Consider the following 21,507-nt stretch of genomic DNA (forward strand, 5'->3'; position numbering starts at 1 on the left):
GGATATCATGAAAATGATATGAAAAGCTTGGTGAATAGGTGAAAATGTCATGGAAAGTGATGAAATAATGTGTATAATTGGTGCTGCAAATGGAGTGATATAGCAAACAAGAATTTAGCACTAAGCTAAGCAAAATTTTATAAAACCAAGGGTGATATTCCAGCCATAGCTTCATAAAACAGAAATTGTAGCATCAAATGATGAAATTCCAGCCATAACTTCATAAAACCAGAATTTAACCCTCAAGCTCATAAATCACGTGATGAAGTTCCAGCCATAACTTCATAAAACAGAATTTTAAACATCAAGCTAAACAAAAATTTCATAAATCAAATGATGATGTATTTACAAGAGTAAGAGAAAAGAAAAATGCATGTAATAGCAAATACTCATGAAGTGATATATATATATATATATATATATATATATATATATATATATAAGTATGTATATACATATATATATACATATACATCCATATATATATATATATATATACACGTATACATATAGGTAGATATACCATAGATATACATATATATAGATACATATATACATATAACGAGAAAATATATATTTTTAATGGAAATTCCACATAATGGGTAAAACCAGAAAATATATGTATATACAATTTCTGTAAGGGATTTTACACAGTCATATCTCTCAAATTACAACACATTTCTCAACGAGATCGGGTATGGAGCTTCCCTATATATCAATAATGAAGCGTGCAAAAGATGGTCTGTAAAGCCTGAATGAATATTAAAATATTCATATATGAACAAGGCCAATTATCAAGACTGGGCTCCTGCAGAAAATCATGTTTATGACAGAAAATCCAATTGATTTCTAGATTGAATGCCTTGTAGGTACTTCCATAAGTCTTATCTTCTAGCTCCTCAGTGACTTTATACCCCTCTACCACTTCAATTCGGCACAGCCCCCAGATGGGTGATACCTTACAGATCTTTTAATTGACTATTCACACAGGTGATATTAGTGACTGAATACCCATCCCTTGCTTGGTCTTTGAAATTCAAAACTTTTATAAATGGGAACACAAAATAAAAGAAACCATTCTGGAAAACCCATTTTTTTTTTTTTTTTTATGATACAAAACACCAACCAGCAGATGATCGATACCCTGGATGCAGCTTTTATATGCTTAAATAAACTGACGTCATCTGCAAACAACCATACTAATCTGCAATATCTTAGGCATCACTGCTGTAGCTTCAGCATTTAACTTAACTAATAAAATATACCAGAAAAAAAATAAATAAAATAAAACACCAGCTTCATTCATACCACCAATTACATAAAAGTTATTGTCCATGGAACACCCAAAACAATGCTGCCTCTGTTTTTTTTTCTTTTGGTGAACCAGACGTGAAATCCCCCTCAACACTATCAGCAAACCTAGCATACCTAGCAGTACATGATTGTGTGTGTGTATGTGAGAGAGAGAGACTGTAGCTGAAGCAAGAACAAAATGGCAATTGGCAACATTAGTTGGATATTTTAGAGATTCTCAGAGAACATCCTCAAACAGAGCAACGTATTCTGGAATTATGAGTTAAGTATAGATTCAACAAATAAAGAAAAAGAAAAAAAAAGAAAAAAAAAAAAATTATACTGATAACCATTACAGAGATAATATATTCTGATAATGTGTGACGTTGGAATGAGAGATTCAGTCCATGAAAAGGACTAACCTCTCATCCAATTAGTTTTGATTCTCCAAAACATTTACTTTGAACCTATTCCTCATGCTAAAACTCACGCATATTCACAGCATAGTCATCCCTGTTCACAATTGACAATAACGTCCGATTTAATAAAATATAGACAAAAGGTGCAAATCAACGTTGAATCACATTACCTAGTGATCTCTTGTGTTAGCTGAATCTGTAACTTGTAAATGGATGCAGAGGGATTCCAGTGGGAGCAGAATTTGCAGATCCTCCTCTTCTCTTTGGCAGAAAGGAAATGGCTTAAAGCCTTATGACTTCCCCCAACTTGTAGATCCCCTGCTGGATTGGCTGTTGTTTCTATTGCTGGACTGAGGTGAGTGGGGAAAACCTTGGATGGCGGCAGCCCCTTTGAAATTTCAGCTGGTGTGCTGAAGCCGATGCAGAGACAGCTGCTGGAGGTACCCTGCGGCTGGTCTGAAGGAGATCAAGACTTGGCTGGGCTGCGACTGAGGATGGCTTGAAGGAAATCTTCTGAAGGTCGATGAAGACGTGACCTGGGCCTCCTGCTGAAGATGGCTCTCCTTCCTCAAATGGCTGGGGCTGAAGCCGGTGAAAACGCTTCTCCCCTTTCCCCTTTGAGCTCCCTGCAAAACCGAAAATCTTCGATTCAAATCCCTCCTTTCTCGTGAATGCCCTGTTCCCCCTTTTAAAACTTTCCCTTCTCACAAGAAAAACGCAGCTCTCCCTTCCGTTACAAAAATTATTAATTTTTTTTTTTTTTTTTTTTTTGAAAACTTTTGAAATTTTTGTAACTGAACTTTGAAAACTCGCCGTTTTAGGGTCTGGGCAAAATCTTAGGTTTTTTTTTTTTTAAAATCACTTTGGGTTTATTGACCTAAGTCTTAGATAACTAAGCATTTTAGGCAAGTTTGGCTATGATTTTTTTTTTCTTTAAAACTGTTTCTAAAAAATGAATAGTGATATCATAAAAAAAAAAAAATTTAATGATAATAATAAATGGGAGATGCCACCTCAGCCATCTTAAAAAAAAATATATTTTTTTGTTGAAAATAAAGCTTTAAAGCTTTATTTTGTTTTATAAAATCCTTTCTTTTAAAATAGGGTGCCCCATGTGTGTGGGCCCACTAACTAAAATATAAATAAATAAATATTGAGAAAAAAAAAAATTTTGCAAAAGGAACTTCGGGTGGGTCCCGCTCGAGATAAAACATTATTTATTTTCAAGAATTTGGAAAAATTGGTTTTTTCAGGACAAAAAATATAGATAAAATAAATGTAAAAATTTTTGTAAGGAGATTTAAAATCTTTTTGCAAAAAGTTTTGAGATAAAATCTTTAAAATTAATATCCAAATATCCAGATTGTTTTTCTTGAAAAAAAAAAAAAAATTTGTAATTCAAAGTCCTGGGGGTAAAATGGGAAAGATTGGCAATTTTGAAAACCCAGGGTTTTAAAATTCAATTTGAAAAAGTTTAAAAATCAAATCTGGATTGACAATTTTGAAAATCAGGAGTTCTGGATCTCAAAATGACATGCTGTGCAGTGAAATGACGCAATGCTATGCAAAGACATGTTCTATGAAATGTCACTCTGAGCTCGGACTTGGAAATTTTAGCTTTTTGTCCATAAAACAAGATTTTGAATTTTTGCAATTTGAAGATGTCTCTGAACCTAAATATGGAAATTTTGAGTCTCAAGAGTAAAATTTAGGACTTTCTGCAAGGTTCAATCTTGGAAAATGACCATTTTGCCCTTTATTGCTTCTGGAGAACTGAAATGTGCCGATTGAGGGCAATGTCAAGAAAGTGAGTGAAAATTTGGGGTGTTTACAGATGCCCCTCTTTGCTACTAAGTCGGCTTAGGGTCGAGCTTAGTGGCAAAGAAAACACACCAAATTTGGGCTATATATAAAAAAAATGCCCCAGTTAGAAGGATCTGACTGGGTATGATGAAATTAAGCCCGAGGAAAATGATAGATATGAAATGGAGAATAAAGAGAAAATAGATTTGCTCTGAGAGAGCGAAGTTCAGGTTTTTACCCTTAACCTGGATGGGACAGAAATACCTCGCATGGAACGAAGCTCAGGTTTTGACCCTTGACCTGATTGGGGGGAATGAAATTATCTCATTAAAATGAGATTCAGGTTTGTACCCTTAACCTGATCGGGCAGAAAATGGAATACCTCCTTGAATGAGGCTCAGGTTTATACCCTTATCCTGATCGGGTGGAAAAATAGAATACCTCATTGAAGGAGGCTCAGGTTTATACCCTTATCCTGATCGGGCGGAAAATGGATTGGTATGATGGAACCTTCAGATTTTGCACAATAAATCCAACAGGGGTTTTGCAAAAGAAAGGAAAATGGGGTCCCTAAAGCTTGGAAAAGGGGTTGATCTTGGGCGTCTCTTTGCTGAGACTAAATAGCTTTTGAAATTACCTTTTGCGACAAATGATTGTTGGTTCGACCTCGAACCGAAATGGGACTGTCTATGATGGGACAGTGGGGACACAGGGAAGTGTGCAATCTGAGAGTTCATGCTCTCAAAGAAGGGAAGGAATCAAGTCCTTCAGAGGGATTAAAATTGGTGTCAGGATGCATCGAAAACGAACATCAAGCTCTCGCTTCACGTCAGGATGACTAGAAAATATTGTCAAAATGTTGGAAATTTTGCTGTTGATTCGAAATTTTTTGAAAATGTTGCACATTGTTGCAAAGATATTCTTTCTTTTCTACCCAAAGTATTACCTCCAAACAAGGTTCACTTCGTAGAATCGAGATTGTAAATCCAAATTGCTTGCAATTGACCTTCTTCAAGGAAGTTATCAATTTCCTTGATATGAACAGGAAAGAGAATTTGATATTATGAAAGCAGTTGATGAAAGAGTATTGATAGTAGAATTTCACAAATTTAAAAAGGATTTTTGATAGACTTGGCAGTTTGATATCCTGAGGGCTTCTCTCATGATAATCTTTCTGCACTCTTTTGGGCTCTTTTGGGTTTTGGCTACATTCTCCTTCATTTTGGAGATGTTCTTACTTTCTCTCTCTTTCTTTTTCCTCTCTTTCTCTCTTTTGGGAAGGTACGTCACAAGCTCCTTCATCTTGGAGATGTTTCGATCCTTCTTTGACGATATTGGCTTCTTGGCTAGAGATCTTTGGATGATAGCTGAAATTAAATATCTTTTAGGGATTGTCGAGAGGTTCATCGCATCTGCCTTCATCTTGACAGTGCTTTGGACCTTCCCTGGAAGGATCCGTCACAAACTCCGTCATCTTGGAGATGTTTCGAATCTTCTTTGGCCCCGGGGGTCTACTCGCCTAATTCGCCTTCATCTTGACGACAGGTGAGAGATCCCTTTTGCGGATACTTAATTGCAGCTTAGATGATTCTGAGGAGACAAGGCTTGGGTAAATGCTCTCTTTTCTAGCACTCAGGATATTTCAACTGCCTCGTCTTTACAAGAATAGCCTTTAAAGATGCGCCATTGACTGCGATCAATATCGATCATCCATGGCTTTGCAAAACATTGAATTTTCTTTGCTGGCCATATCGAGGATTTATCCTTCATCCTTTTGGCTGGCCGATAGAAAGAATTCGAGTTTTGAATCTCTTTTCGCGAAAGCTTCACTCTTTTGGAGATGATGCTGAAGGTAAACTGAAATAAAGATTTGTGCAATAAAGATTCCGAGATCAACAATTGATTGACAAATTGACAAAATTTTCTTGAATCCTTGGTGAAAGTGAGTATCTGAAGTCCGGCTCAATACATCCGTGACGAAAATTCTCCTCTCTTTTTCCCCAAAAAGAGAGACTCAGGCTTAGCCCTTACCTGAATGGGAAATGGGAAATACTCCTCTCTTCCCTGAAGAGGAGGTGTTTGCAAAACGGACTTTCGAAGAGAAATTAAGCTTTCGTCAAAGCTCCCTAATATTAGGCTTCTCTTATGGAAAGGGGGCCGATAATGGTGAGGTCTGAAAATTGGGTCATGAAAGAAATGAGTCCCTTCATACTCTCCCTGCAAAGAGGGTCTTTCATGACGAAAATGGCCTAGTATGAAATTGGGGGGTCACAAGAAAAGCGAGTCTCCGTCGAGCCTCTCCCTTAAAAAGGGTTTCTCGTGTGAAATTGGAAATTGTTTTGCAAACGGTTCACAAAGACGCGAGTCCCTTCAAACTCTCCCTGAAAAAGAGCTAAGTGAACGAATTGGATAGCATGCGAAAAGAACGAGCTCCCTCGAACTCTCCCTAAAAAGGGTCTCTCGCAAGAGAAAATGATTGAAATTGGATATTGAGATTGATTGACCCAAAGGTCGAAATTGGAAATTGGAAAATTGGTTGTTGAAAATTGAATGACCCGAAGGTCGAAATTGGATGACCTGACGGTCGAAATTGAGAATTGATTTGACCACAAAGGTCGAAATTGAGAATTGGTTGACCGAAAGGTCAAAATTATGTGACCTGAAGGTCGAAATTGAGAATTGAGTGACCTAAAAGTCGAAATTGTGTGACCCGAAGGTCGAAATTTGGAAATGAAGGTCAAAGATTGGAAATTGATTGACCCGAAGGTCGAAATTTGGAAATTGATTGACCCGAAGGTCGAAAATTGGAAATTGATTGACCCGAAGGTCGAAAATTGGAAATTGATAGACCCGAAGGTCGAAATTGAGATTGGTAATTGAAATTGAGAATTGGAAATTGGGTGACCCAGAGGTCGAAATTGGAGAATTGCCTGATTTGAATATTTAAATTGGAATTTAGAGGGCAAAACATCGAATTTTGAGCAACTGACAGACTCTGATGATCGAAATAACTTGGATAAACAAATGAGAATAATGAATTCGAGTCAAAGCTCGAATGAAATACAGAGATCACGAGTCGGAGCCCGGATCAACCAATGAAAATGATTTGAAATAAAACCCGAGTCGGAACTCAGTTTTCTGAAAAATTGGGATTTTGAAAATGTGCCAGTTTGAGTACTGGATTTTGGAATAATACCAGTCCGAGCGCTGGGTTTTTGGTTCAGTATTGGTGATGACCTTTTGATTTTGAATCGTTAGGAATTGTGATGGGACTGTTTGTTGAAATCCCAATACTGACTGGATTGTTGTTCATGCAGTTGAATGCAAATGAATATGAATTGATGCCTATGAATGCACATGTGCATGAAATGAGGAATTTGTTTATCCTGCCTGCATATAGAACAAAATTTTAAAATGCCCCAGTGTAACTGGGAAAGAAAGTTGGATCATTATTTGAAGGAAACAGGAAGGATTACAAGAGGAGAATAAATGTTTCAAGTATAAAACTTTTTCAAGTGTCGAGCATTAATAGGATCTGGCAATTCTACTCCATCGGCGTTGATGAGCCGATATGAGTTGCGGGGTAATGCTTCTTTGACGACATATGGGCCTTCCCAATTTGGCGACCATTTACCGCCAGGATGATGCTTGAGATAAGCTGTGGATCGAAGCACTAACTCATTGACTTTGAATCTTCTTTCGATGACCGACTTCGCATATTGCCTGGCTACTCTCCGGCGATAAGATTGAGCATGCTCTGCTGCTTTTAACCTTCTCTCGTCGAGTAAGTCTAACTGTACCAGTCGCTGCTGCTGGTATTGATCAAGGGGTAATTGCAGAAGCGATGCAAATTTCAAAGCGGGCTTTTGAACGTGTAGCGGCAACACTACTTCTGTTCCATAGACCAGCTCTGATGGGGTAGCATTCGTTGGTGTACGAATGGTGGTCCGATAGGCCCATAGTGCGTCATGGATTTTCTCATGCCAGTCACGGCCTGTTTCCACAGTTCGCTCCAAAATACGAATTAAAATCTTGTTGGTGGCCTCTGCCTGACCATTCCCTTGAGGATAATATGGAGCGGAAAAATGGTGATAGATCTTGAATTTTGAGCAGAATGTTTTCATCTTTTCATTCTTGAAATGACTGCCATTGTCTGACACAATGTCATGTGGGATGCCGAAACGGCAAAAGATGTTCTTGTGAATAAAAGAGACCACGTGTCGGCCTTCTACTGTGCGAAGAGTGATAGCTTCTACCCACTTGGTGAAATATTCTGTTGCAGCAAGGAAATATTTATGGCCATTTGAAGCTGAAGGAGTGATGGGACCTACGACATCGAAGGCCCACATAGAAAATGGCCATGGAGAGACAACAGACTGTAAATAAGTTGCCGGAGCATGGATGGAAGGTGCGTGTATCTGGCATTGCACACACTTCTTCACATAATGATAACAGTCTTGTTGCATAGTCTTCCAGTAGTAACCTGCTCTGATGATTTGCTTGACAAGGGTTTGGTAACCGACGTGGCCACCACAAATGCCTTCGTGTGCTTCTCGCACGACTTCTTTGGCTTCATCTTCGTCTAAACATCTGGAATACTCTGAACTGAATCCACGACGATAGAGGACATTGGCCAAAATAAAATATCGAGTAGACATACGCTGGATTGCTCGTTGCTCTTTCTTTGAGAGTTCTGGAGGAAATTCGCCAGTTTCTATGAAAGTTTTGATGTTGTAATACCAAGGCTTTTTCCTTTGCTCAGCTTGGTTTACTTGTTCCGCTGGAATGAAAGCAGGTTGGTCAAGTCTGCCAATTTCAAAAGAGCGACAAGATTCTCCATTTTTGAATGCCATAATGGAGCCTAAACTGGCGAGACTATCGGCTACTTGATTAAAATCTCTCTTGATGTGGAATAACTGAAATTCTTCGAACTTGCTGACAAGAGCTGAAACAATCTTTTGATAGGGAAACAACTTCTGATCTTTGACCTGCCATTCGTCTCGAGCTTGATTGACAACAAGTAATGAGTCACCGTAGGCATGTACTCTCTTGACATTGAAGTCTAGTAGAATCTTTAGACCTTGGATTAGGGCTTCATATTCAGCCATATTATGAGTGCATTGAAAATCTAACTTGAGGGAAAATGGAATCATCTCCTTCTCAGGAGTGATTAATAAAATTCCGATGCCTATTCCGGCCATATTCTTAGAACCATCGAAAAATAAATTCCACACTGGAAATTGCTGAATATTGCAAATGTGCTCATCAGGGAAATCATCTTCGGCTTTCACCTCTTCTACTAGAGGAAAATCTGCCAATTGATCTGCAATTGCTTGGCCTTTGATTGATTGTTGTGAAACATATTCTAAGTCATACTGCATCAATAAGACTTGCCATTTGGCGACTCGTCCGCTGAGAAAAGGTTGCTCCAAGATGTATTTGAGAGGATTGAGTTTAGACAAGATTTTGACTTCTGATGCCAACAGGTAGTGTCTTAGCTTCTGACACATCCATACCAGAGCTAGGCAGGTCTTCTCTATATGAGAGTATTTCTTTTCATAGTCTATGAAAGTCTTACTCACATAATAAATGGCGTGCTCTATCAGGCTGCCTTCTTTGTATTGTGCCAAGAATCCGCCACATGCGACTTGATTGACTGAGATGTATAACAGAAGAGGTTTTCCCAATTCTGGCGGCTTCAGGATTGGAGGATTGAGAAGATACTTCTTGATTCTATCGAACGATTGCTGACATTCTGGTCCCCATTCGAATTTCACTCCTTTTCTGAGCAAGTGGTTAAAAGGTTCACATCTCATCGCCAAGTTGGAAATAAATCGCCGGATTGATTGCATGCGTCCCTGAAGGCTACGCAACTCTTTGAGATTTTTCGGGGGTGGCATATCAATGATAGCCTTGGCTTTGGCCGGGTCAACTTCAATTCCCTTTTTACTGACCAGAAAACCCAACAGTTTGCCTGATTCGACTCCAAAGACACACTTTTGCGGGTTAAGCCTTAACTTGTAAAGAATGAGTCTCTTAAAGACTTGATCAAGGGCTTCGAGGTGATCTTCTCCCTCTTTAGATTTCACGAGAATATCATCAACATACGCATCCATGATTTTGCGCATTTGATCATGAAATATAACAGCCATTGCCCGTTGATATGTTGCTCCAGCATTCTTGAGCCCAAAAGGCATAACCGTATAGCAGAAAGTGCCCCAAGGCGTAGTAAAGGAAGTTTTAGATTGGTCGCGGGCGGCCAACTTAATCTGGTTGTAGCCGGAATATCCATCCATGAAGGAGAACATGGCGTGTCCTGCTGTGCTGTCAATCAAAAGATCAATGCTTGGCAGTGGATAGTCATCTTTCGGAGTTGCCTTATTGAGATCTCTGAAGTCTATACAAATCCTGACTTTGCCGCTTTTCTTTGGGACAACGACGATATTGGCTAACCAATCTGGATAGTCAATAGGTCGGATAAATCCTGCTTTGAGCAGATCTTCAAGTCCTTCTTTGACTTGTTGCTCTATTCTAGGATCCATTTTTCTCAACTTCTGCTTGACTGGCTTAGCATCCGGCTTCAAGACGAGTCGATGTTCGACCAATTTGGGATCTAAACCCGGCATATCTTCATATGTCCATGCGAACACTTCTTCATGCTGCTTGAGAAAATTTGTAAGTCTTTCTTTCTCTTCCGGACTTAGACTGATACCGATCTTGAGAATCTTGGGATATTCCTCTGAGCCGATATTGACATCTTCAGTAGGATCTTGTACTAGAGCAGATGGTTCATCTTGCTTCTGAACTGAGGTGAATTCTGGTAATTCCTGAAGAGACGGGTCAAATTCTGCATAATCATCTAACTGCTTTGCAACCTTGCTGTCTCCTGTGCTTGCTTTGACTCGGTGAATTGCTGCCGATTTCTGGAAAACCTTTGGATTGATAACGAGTTTCTTGATTGCTCGGGAAGACATTTCTGAAATTTTGGATAAGAAATGGGATTCAGGAAAAATCGTCCATCATACGACAAACCCTCAAAAAGAATTATGCATAAAATGACATTGAGTTATAAAATGAGAATTTAGAGACAAAAGAGGCAGATGGCACCCAGATAAACAGAGAAAATTGACATTTTATTGATTTGAATTGATAAAAGACATGGAGACATTTATTTTGAAAGGAATAGAAGGAAATGCAACAACGATTCTCAATGTGCCCCTCTAACAAAAACAGTCTTCTTTGGTGAGTTTCCGCCGAAAAACCCTAATCCTGCCCTGTGGGGACGATGCTTTTGGATTATTGGCTCGACACGACCATCTTCATTTTTGCCCAGTCCTTTAAAGGGTTGATAACCATGCTTCAGAAGTAAATCAAATCCCTTTCTTGCTTTCATGAATTGTGGAAACAATGGATGATCTTTGACAGTGTCGTAGCTGACACGACCTCCAACTTTGAAGAACTTGGGACCTTTCCATCGGGTCATGGCTACAGTGTGCAAGGATAATTCTGATGTTGCCTGGAATATCTCCTGACTTTCTTTGAGACTGATTTCTTCATTCTCTCTGATGCTAGGAATATCTGCAGTAAATGATGGTCGAGGTATCATAGGCTGTGGGAGCCTTTCTTCTGGGTCCTCTCCGAGCACAGTTGTAATCATTCCACCTTTTGACCATTTTACGCATTGATGTAAGGTGGAAGGTACTGCATTTGCATTATGAATCCATGTCCTTCCGAGCAGCAAATTGTAGGTGGGTGGCACATTGACCACATGAAAAAGCACGGAATGTACCGAATAATTGATAAACACTTCCAGGAATATCTTGCCTTTAGCTGTTTGACCATGGTTGTCAAACCCATAGATGGTGATAGGATCTGGAATGTATTCTTCTTCCTTAATGCCTAGCGCCTTTGCGGTCATTTCGGGACATATGTTGAGGCTGCTGCCTCCATCAACTAGTACATGGGGTACTGTCATTCCCCTTACCCGAACGACGATGTAAAGAGCATTATTGTGAAAGGAATGAGGCTTTGGAAGGTCCTCATCCGAGAAAGTGATTGGCGCATTAGTCATAGCTGAATTCACAATTTGTGCCATGTCTTCAGGAGTGGTACTGGGCTTAACTTTGATCTTTCTGAGCAGATCATCCAGTACTTGCTGATGCTTGCAGGAACTCTTGGCCAAATCAAGAATGGAAACATTGGACAAAGCGGTCAGAGGCTTCTGACTTGAATTCCCCGGCTTGGGCTTGATGATTTGATTGAGAAAATCAGGAAGTCCCTTTGACTTGGGGACTGACTTTACCGATGCTTCGGAGACTTTCATCTTACCCAATGCTGAGATTAGATCCATCTTCTTAGAATCAGGAGTCACTTGTCGAAGCACTGACACCTGATGTTGTACTTGAAGATCTTGTGCAGAACATGGCTTGATGTGTTCGTGAGGCAGGAAGGGTTGGGCAGATACTACTGCTGTGGTGTGTGAAGGAAAAGGTTGCTTAAGAATGTCCATTTTTTCTTCTTCTTCTCCTTCTACCAATAAATTTTTATCGATAAGATCCTGCACAATGTTCTTGAGAACGAAACAATTCTCAGTGCTGTGTCCCACTGTTCTGTGGAACTTGCAGAATTGATCCTTCCATTTCCCCATAGGCACAGGGGGATCAGCCAACCTCGGTAATTTGACCATTTCCTTCGACAACATATACTCGAGCACATCTTCGAGTGATTGATCGAGAGGAGTGAATTTTCGATCATAACTCCATCCTTCATGTTTAACTTTTTCACGCAATTTAGGCCCTTGGTCTTGCGGAGAAGGCTTGCTGAACTGAGGAACAGGCTTCATTTTCTGATCTCCTTTATTGTTGGGATTGCCTGCGCCGTAACAGTAATCTTTCTTCTGCCCTTTGTACTGATTTCGGCTATTGTTGTTATTGTTGTTGTTGTTGGCAGAGAAGGTGAAGTGAGTTTTCTTCTTCTGCTCACCTTGGGGGTTACTCTTGGAAAAAGTGAAGCCTTCATAGACTCCATTCTCTACGCTTAGCTCGAGCCATTCTGCTCGCTCAGTTAATTCAATGAAAGTCCGGGACGGTGCAGTAGAGATTAATCCTCTTAACGGCTGCAAAAAGTTATTGAGGATTAGGGACAGGGCGTGCCTTTCTGAAATGGGATCTCTCATTTTATTACAGGCTGACCTCCACCTGTGAATGAAATCCCGTGCTTTTTCATTCTCATTCTGCCTCAGACTGCAGAGATGACTTAATGTCGGGAGCGCTTCTGTATTGAACAAAAAGCGTTCAATAAATAAATTCACCACTTTATCGAACTCCTTGAGCTCGATGGGATTGATATGCTCAGCATACCATTTAGCTGCAACTCCTTCCAAGCTGCGAGGGAAACACAGGAACAGTGCTCTGTTATTTCTCTTGAATCTTGAACATTCTGCGAAGAAAGTGGCGAGATGGGCTTTTGGATCACCAGAACCATCGAACTTGATAAATTTTCGGGGAAGGTTTTCGAGATCATCATCCCCTTCGAGGCCGTCATAGAAGTCCTCACTGGAAAAGACTTTCTTGCCCTTGTCACGGGCTTGGAGATCCTTAACAACTCGGGCCATTTCCCTGAATTGTGACTGCAGAGGTTCTTCTGTGATTTGATTCTTTGCTTTGCGGCTCCTCCTTTGTTCTCGGCCACGTTTCTGAAATGCCGGAGGCACCTCATATTCTTCCTCAGTGTCTTCAGTTGATTCGGATTCATCTGAGATTTCTTCTGACTGAATCTGCTTTTTGGGAGCCTTCTTATTCTTGTGTTCGTGGAACTTTTCTCTGAATTGATTTTTTTCTGCACTAGTCCCAGCCTGTTCACTCATCATTTTATTCATCATCTTTCGGAACATGGCATACATTTGAGGGTCTATGCCGTCATCCTCTTGTTGCTGCTCTTGGCTCTTCTCGGATCGGGGGGAGCCCATCTCTTCTTCTGAGGCTGACGAGTGTTGAAGTGATGTGGTTCTTTTTCCTGACCTTGTTCGAACCATCAAATGTTGCGGATGCTCTCAGATTTTGCTGCGGATGCTCTCCTGTAGGGCAAAGATCTGATTAGATTATGAAGGAATTGACTTTTGGAAGAAATATTTATGGAAAAATATGGTAGATAATTTGAAGATGATATCCCATTACTAGGGACAGAGTCGTCGCGAGAATCACGACAATTGTGTTGTCAATTCTTGGCACGAGAAACAAACAACGAAAATATGCCTTGTTACCTAGGCGAGGTCATCAAGCCATAATAGAAAAAGAGAGAATCTTATTAAAATGAGAAAACATGATTTTATTGATCTTGACAAAGAGGTGGAGGACAGACAATTTGCCACCATTTACGATAATCGGCAGACACTCTAGGACCAGGGAAAATTTTAAGAGAGACAAAGGAATCCCAGCCGTAGCGGGCAGAATGATATGCCCCGGACCATTGCGCGGAAGTGAGATCAAACTCTGCCATAACACCTGATAACAATCGGGCTTCGACGTACTGTTGTCTCTGGGAGAACTGCCGGACACACCTCTCTGGTTGGTAGTAAGTGCAGAAGAATGGGCCCAGTAACTTGAACCTCTTGCCATAAGCATAAGTGTATCTGGGAGGAGATAATTGCCGATCAAAATAGTCCCAGACTACATCATCTTCTTGAATGTTGTTGATCATAGACCGGTACTGTGCCACTGGAAGGAGCTCTTGACCATTATATCTGAAAGAGCTTGCTCGGGCTGGAACATGCTGAAAGAACCAGGATTGAAGTGCATAGATACATCCTTCAACTAAGATAGATTCTCCAAGTGAGAATCGAGTCAGACCTCGATATAGGAAAGCGAGCGCTGCCATGGCTATAGAAAGGCGATTGGTTTGCCTACTTCCCCATCTTCTCATGAGCTGAATTATTCTGATGTCCATGTAATTCTGTCCATCTGGGAAGAGGGATAATCCTACGGTGCACAGAACCATTGCATTCTGAATCCTTTCTCTGGCTGTTCTTGATAGCGAGCTGACTTCGACGAAGGTCCCGTACTGGCGGTACAACTCGAGCAAATCGACATATTCATTCCCTTCCAACTGGATCAAAGGCCAGGATCGGCGGCCTGTCATACGAGCTAAGGAATCTCGGGGGTCCAAACCCTTGACATTGATCAGGAATTGATGTTCTAATGGATCACTTGGCTGACCGGCTGGTTCTGGTAATCCCATGATTTCTGAAAATTCATCCATTAAAACGGTCATCTCTCCCCATGGGAACCAGAAGGTACATGTTCGAGGATTTCATCGCTCTGCCATTGCATGGATCAGGTTGCCATTGATGGTCTGTTTTCCGACTGCTGATGCCAGCTCCAATCCGCACTCGCTCAAATGGTTCGGGAACATTCGGGAAAAGCTCTTTAGCCAGGAATAATACCACCGAGGAATGAAAGTTCCGGTGCTAAGGGCTCGATGTTCAGGACGACCTTGTCGCACCTCGAAGGAGATGTGACCTTCAGGAAAGATAGGATCGACTTGACTGGATGCCATCGAACTGAAAACAGAGACAGACTCAGAATGAGACTTAGGAAAATATGAGAAATTTTGAAAAATTTCACAGGCAGGATAAAATGCAGCTGGAAATTTGAGATCCAGTGGAAAGGTAGAATGTAAAATCACCTGGAGTTTTGAAAGAAATTGGATATTTGAGAAAATCATCCAGGGTTTGAGAAAAAGACCTTGTGGAAAATAAGGATATTTTGAAAAAGACCTAATGAGTTGAAAAATATTGGGAAATATAAAGAATTGAAGAAATAACACCCATACAATCACATCCTGCACAAACATTTATGCGCATACAACATTCCCTAAAAGGCTGACTCTAGATGCATCAATTTGAAAATAGCTGTAGGACCTTAATCCTAACTCTAAGTTCAGATCATCTTTGTCCAATCCAGTTATGCCGATATACCCGAACCGAAATTCGAGGTACGTGGCATATAATTTCAACTCCGGTTCTAAGGTAAGGTTTTCCAACATCCTTGAGCGCCTACCGATATACTTCGGACTGTGGCCCGCGGTACGTGGTAGGGGGGTGTTAACCCAAATCATTGGCCCAGTTGTGAGGCTCTGTCCCGAACTAGGGTTCTGGAAGAGAGCCCAGCAACGTGAAGACCGGGTAATAATAGGTAATGGAGATTTTGAAAAATGATCACATGCAAGAAATAGAGGGCTCTAAGTCCTAGAGAGAGATAGACTTTTTGAAAATCTTTGAAGAAGCATACATTGTTTGCATTCAGATCCTAAATTGAGGAGAGTTGTATTTAGACCTAAGTCTACGTGAGCATGAAAATTTCTCCTCAATCTGGTCCTACCAAACCATGCCTAGTCTATATGCAGTCAATGTCAGCTAGGTCAGAATCTAGGCTCCTAGGCTCACATGACATTGAAAGTAAAAGAGCTGACATTTTGTGAACATAATTTTGATAATTGAACTAAGTCAAGCATAATTTAGGTCAGACAAAGACAGGTCCCATCACGGTCGCCAAACCTGTTATCGTCGCAAAATTTTTCCCGTCTTCCCTTCCTTGCGGAAGAGAGAAAGAAATGCTTTTGCGATTCAAACTTGACCGGATTTTGGAAATTGTTTTGAAATACTCGCCTCCGTTTGAAAATTGCGGGAAAATCCATGGGATGGGGCTCGACCTGTCGGTACGAGGTTCGACCGTTCCTGCCGCCTTTAACAGGGGTAATCGAACCAAGGACCAAAATTATGCTTGACTTAGCGAAATTACCGAAATCGTGTTCTATCCTAAATGCACAGAGAATTCAGGCATGTGCTATGCAAAAATGCAAGTTGGAAAATATGATGTATGCTTAGAAAACATTTGGAGTTGGAAAGCATTTCTCAGGAAAAGATGGAAATCAATCTCTCAAGAAAACTCAGACGAAGAAGGTTTGAAATCCCGAGAAAGTTTATAAAGAGTTGGAAAATCTTGAAGAAATGAGAATCTTGAGAAAGTTTAAATGGGAATCTCGGGAAAATCTTGAGAAAGTTTATAAAGACTTAGAAGAATGAGAATCTCAGGACAATTTTGAAAAGACTTAGAAAGACTTGGAAAATCATGAGGAAAATGAGAATCTCAGGAAAACTGTAGAAATTCTTGAGAAAAGATGAATATTTGAAAAGGAAAACACTTGTTGGGATAACTCGGACTTTGAGAATTTTCTCAAGAAAATGATAGAAAATTTTGTAGGAAAAATTCATTGGAGAAGGAAATTCAAAACTTAGGAAATTGAATTCCTGAGAATCTTGTCTTTTGAAATGTTGGAAAATCGATTTCTGATTCTTGAGAAATATGAAAATTCCTTTTGAAAATGGATCTTAAGAAAATAACTTTTTAAGGAAAATCACAGGAAAGCATTTGATTTGGGAAATCCAACTCCGAATATCATCATAGTTTCTTGAGAAAATCGATTCCATGAAGTGAAAATCTTTTTGAGAAAATCATGAGAAAAATGAATGATGCAGATGATTTGAATGAATGAATGCACTTTGAAAAACTTTCTGAAAAATTTGTTGTAAAATGTGGATTAAGCCAAAGTAAATCCTTCATATATTCTGACTGTGGCCATGAATATATTCAGGGTTTATTTGAGTTAATTCACAATATTTTGAAAACATTGGAAATATGAGGTGCATTTTCAAGATAGCCTAAGAGTGTAGGCTCAATATGACTGGTAGAGAGATGATGGATCTGGGTCTCGTCCATATTCCGACTAGGGCCGTAAATATGGACTCCACCGAGTTCATCAACTCTCTAAGAGTTGGTGCACGTGCCATTCGTGTTCATCCACGGTGAATTTTGAAAATTTGAGATATATGCATCATAGAATCAGGATATTACTGAAATCAAACTATATGAGATGCGACCTAATCTAAGCAGTAAAAGTAACTCTTATTCCAAGGTTTACATTGGATTGTTACATTGCATAACATAAAGTAAAAGAAAATTGAAATGGATCCAAGGAATCTGCATCTTCTAGATTTTCCTGCAAAATGAGAGTTAGTACAAAATAACCAAGGAAATGATCATATATATATATAATATATACAACGAAGAGATATATACATATATCAAAATGCTAAAATAGGTGCTAAATGTCATATAACAATGGAAGTGTAACTATATGAGAAAATATATACATGAATGCTCATATATGGAAATAAGGACACATGGAAGTATATATATCTATATATATAAGTATATATCTATGTACATATATATATATATATATACATGTATATATACATATATACATATACATATAGTTAAACATATATATATATATATATATATATATATATATATATATATATATATATATAGATATATATATACATATAATGAGAAAATATGTACATACCAATGGAAACTACATATAATAGGTAAAATCAGAAATTACAAGTATATACAGTTTCTGTAGGTGATTTCACACAACCATAATTCTCAAATTACAAAGTAATTTTCAATGAAAATGGGAATAGAGCTTCCCTATATATCCATAATGAAGCACACCAAAGATGGTTAGGAGATCACGATTGTATATAGAGATATTCGTTCATGAACATGGTCAAATATCAAGACTGCACACTTGCAGCAGAAAATGAATGTGCAGGAAATGGGTTGTGGAAGCATCAATGGCTATTTCAAGGATATCATGAAAATGATATGAAAAGCTTGGTGAATAGGTGAAAATGTCATGGAAAGTGATGAAATAATGTGTATAATTGGTGCTGCAAATGGAGTGATATAGCAAACAAGAATTTAGCACTAAGCTAAGCAAAATTTTATAAAACCAAGGGTGATATTCCAGCCATAGCTTCATAAAACAGAAATTGTAGCATCAAATGATGAAATTCCAGCCATAACTTCATAAAACCAGAATTTAACCCTCAAGCTCATAAATCACGTGATGAAGTTCCAGCCATAACTTCATAAAACAGAATTTTAAACATCAAGCTAAACAAAAATTTCATAAATCAAATGATGATGTATTTACAAGAGTAAGAGAAAAGAAAAATGCATGTAATAGCAAATACTCATGAAGTGATATATATATATATATATATATAAGTATGTATATACATATATATATACATATACATCCATATATATATATATATACACGTATACATATAGGTAGATATACCATAGATATACATATATATAGATACATATATACATATAACGAGAAAATATATATTTTTAATGGAAATTCCACATAATGGGTAAAACCAGAAAATATATGTATATACAATTTCTGTAAGGGATTTTACACAGTCATATCTCTCAAATTACAACACATTTCTCAACGAGATCGGGTATGGAGCTTCCCTATATATCAATAATGAAGCGTGCAAAAGATGGTCTGTAAAGCCTGAATGAATATTAAAATATTCATACATGAACAAGGCCAATTATCAAGACTGGGCTCCTGCAGAAAATCATGTTTATGACAGAAAATCCAATTGATTTCTAGATTGAATGCCTTGTAGGTACTTCCATAAGTCTTATCTTCTAGCTCCTCAGTGACTTTATACCCCTCTACCACTTCAATTCGGCACAGCCCCCAGATGGGTGATACCTTACAGATCTTTTAATTGACTATTCACACAGGTGATATTAGTGACTGAATACCCATCCCTTGCTTGGTCTTTGAAATTCAAAACTTTTATAAATGGGAACACAAAATAAAAGAAACCATTCTGGAAAACCCAATTTTTTTTTTTTTTTTATGATACAAAACACCAACCAGCAGATGATCGATACCCTGGATGCAGCTTTTATATGCTTAAATAAACTGACGTCATCTGCAAACAACCATACTAATCTGCAATATCTTAGGCATCACTGCTGTAGCTTCAGCATTTAACTTAACTAATAAAATATACCAGAAAAAAAATAAATAAAATAAAACACCAGCTTCATTCATACCACCAATTACATAAAAGTTATTGTCCATGGAACACCCAAAACAATGCTGCCTCTGTTTTTTTTTCTTTTGGTGAACCAGACGTGAAATCCCCCTCAACACTATCAGCAAACCTAGCATACCTAGCAGTACATGATTGTGTGTGTGTATGTGAGAGAGAGAGACTGTAGCTGAAGCAAGAACAAAATGGCAATTGGCAACATTAGTTGGATATTTTAGAGATTCTCAGAGAACATCCTCAAACAGAGCAACGTATTCTGGAATTATGAGTTAAGTATAGATTCAACAAATAAAGAAAAAAAAAAAAAAAAAAAAAATTATACTGATAACCATTACAGAGATAATATATTCTGATAATGTGTGACGTTGGAATGAGAGATTCAGTCCATGAAAAGGACTAACCTCTCATCCAATTAGTTTTGATTCTCCAAAACATTTACTTTGAACCTATTCCTCATGCTAAAACTCACGCATATTCACAGCATAGTCATCCCTGTTCACAATTGACAATAACGTCCGATTTAATAAAATATAGACAAAAGGTGCAAATCAACGTTGAATCACATTACCTAGTGATCTCTTGTGTTAGCTGAATCTGTAACTTGTAAATGGATGCAGAGGGATTCCAGTGGGAGCAGAATTTGCAGATCCTCCTCTTCTCTTTGGCAGAAAGGAAATGGCTTAAAGCCTTATGACTTCCCCCAACTTGTAGATCCCCTGCTGGATTGGCTGTTGTTTCTATTGCTGGACTGAGGTGAGTGGGGAAAACCTTGGATGGCGGCAGCCCCTTTGAAATTTCAGCTGGTGTGCTGAAGCCGATGCAGAGACAGCTGCTGGAGGTACCCTGCGGCTGGTCTGAAGGAGATCAAGACTTGGCTGGGCTGCGACTGAGGATGGCTTGAAGGAAATCTTCTGAAGGTCGATGAAGACGTGACCTGGGCCTCCTGCTGAAGATGGCTCTCCTTCCTCAAATGGCTGGGGCTGAAGCCGGTGAAAACGCTTCTCCCCTTTCCCCTTTGAGCTCCCTGCAAAACCGAAAATCTTCGATTCAAATCCCTCCTTTCTCGTGAATGCCCTGTTCCCCCTTTTAAAACTTTCCCTTCTCACAAGAAAAACGCAGCTCTCCCTTCCGTTACAAAAATTATTAATTTTTTTTTTTTTTTTTTTTTGAAAACTTTTGAAATTTTTGTAACTGAACTTTGAAAACTCGCCGTTTTAGGGTCTGGGCAAAATCTTAGGTTTTTTTTTTTTTAAAATCACTTTGGGTTTATTGACCTAAGTCTTAGATAACTAAGCATTTTAGGCAAGTTTGGCTATGATTTTTTTTTTCTTTAAAACTGTTTCTAAAAAATGAATAGTGATATCATAAAAAAAAAAAATTTTAATGATAATAATAAATGGGAGATGCCACCTCAGCCATCTTAAAAAAAAAAATATTTTTTTGTTGAAAATAAAGCTTTAAAGCTTTATTTTGTTTTATAAAATCCTTTCTTTTAAAATAGGGTGCCCCATGTGTGTGGGCCCACTAACTAAAATATAAATAAATAAATATTGAGAAAAAAAAAAAAATTGCAAAAGGAACTTCGGGTGGGTCCCGCTCGAGATAAAACATTATTTATTTTCAAGAATTTGGAAAAATTGGTTTTTTCAGGACAAAAAATATAGATAAAATAAATGTAAAAATTTTTGTAAGGAGATTTAAAATCTTTTTGCAAAAAGTTTTGAGATAAAATCTTTAAAATTAATATCCAAATATCCAGATTGTTTTTCTTGAAAGAAAAAAAAAAATTTGTAATTCAAAGTCCTGGGGGTAAAATGGGAAAGATTGGCAATTTTGAAAACCCAGGGTTTTAAAATTCAATTTGAAAAAGTTTAAAAATCAAATCTGGATTGACAATTTTGAAAATCAGGAGTTCTGGATCTCAAAATGACATGCTGTGCAGTGAAATGACGCAATGCTATGCAAAGACATGTTCTATGAAATGTCACTCTG

The sequence above is a fragment of the Nuphar pumila genome, chromosome 14, assembly GCF_984573655.1.
Source record: "Nuphar pumila chromosome 14, dmNupPumi1.hap1.1, whole genome shotgun sequence".
In the NCBI taxonomy this organism is placed as follows: domain Eukaryota; kingdom Viridiplantae; phylum Streptophyta; class Magnoliopsida; order Nymphaeales; family Nymphaeaceae; genus Nuphar; species Nuphar pumila.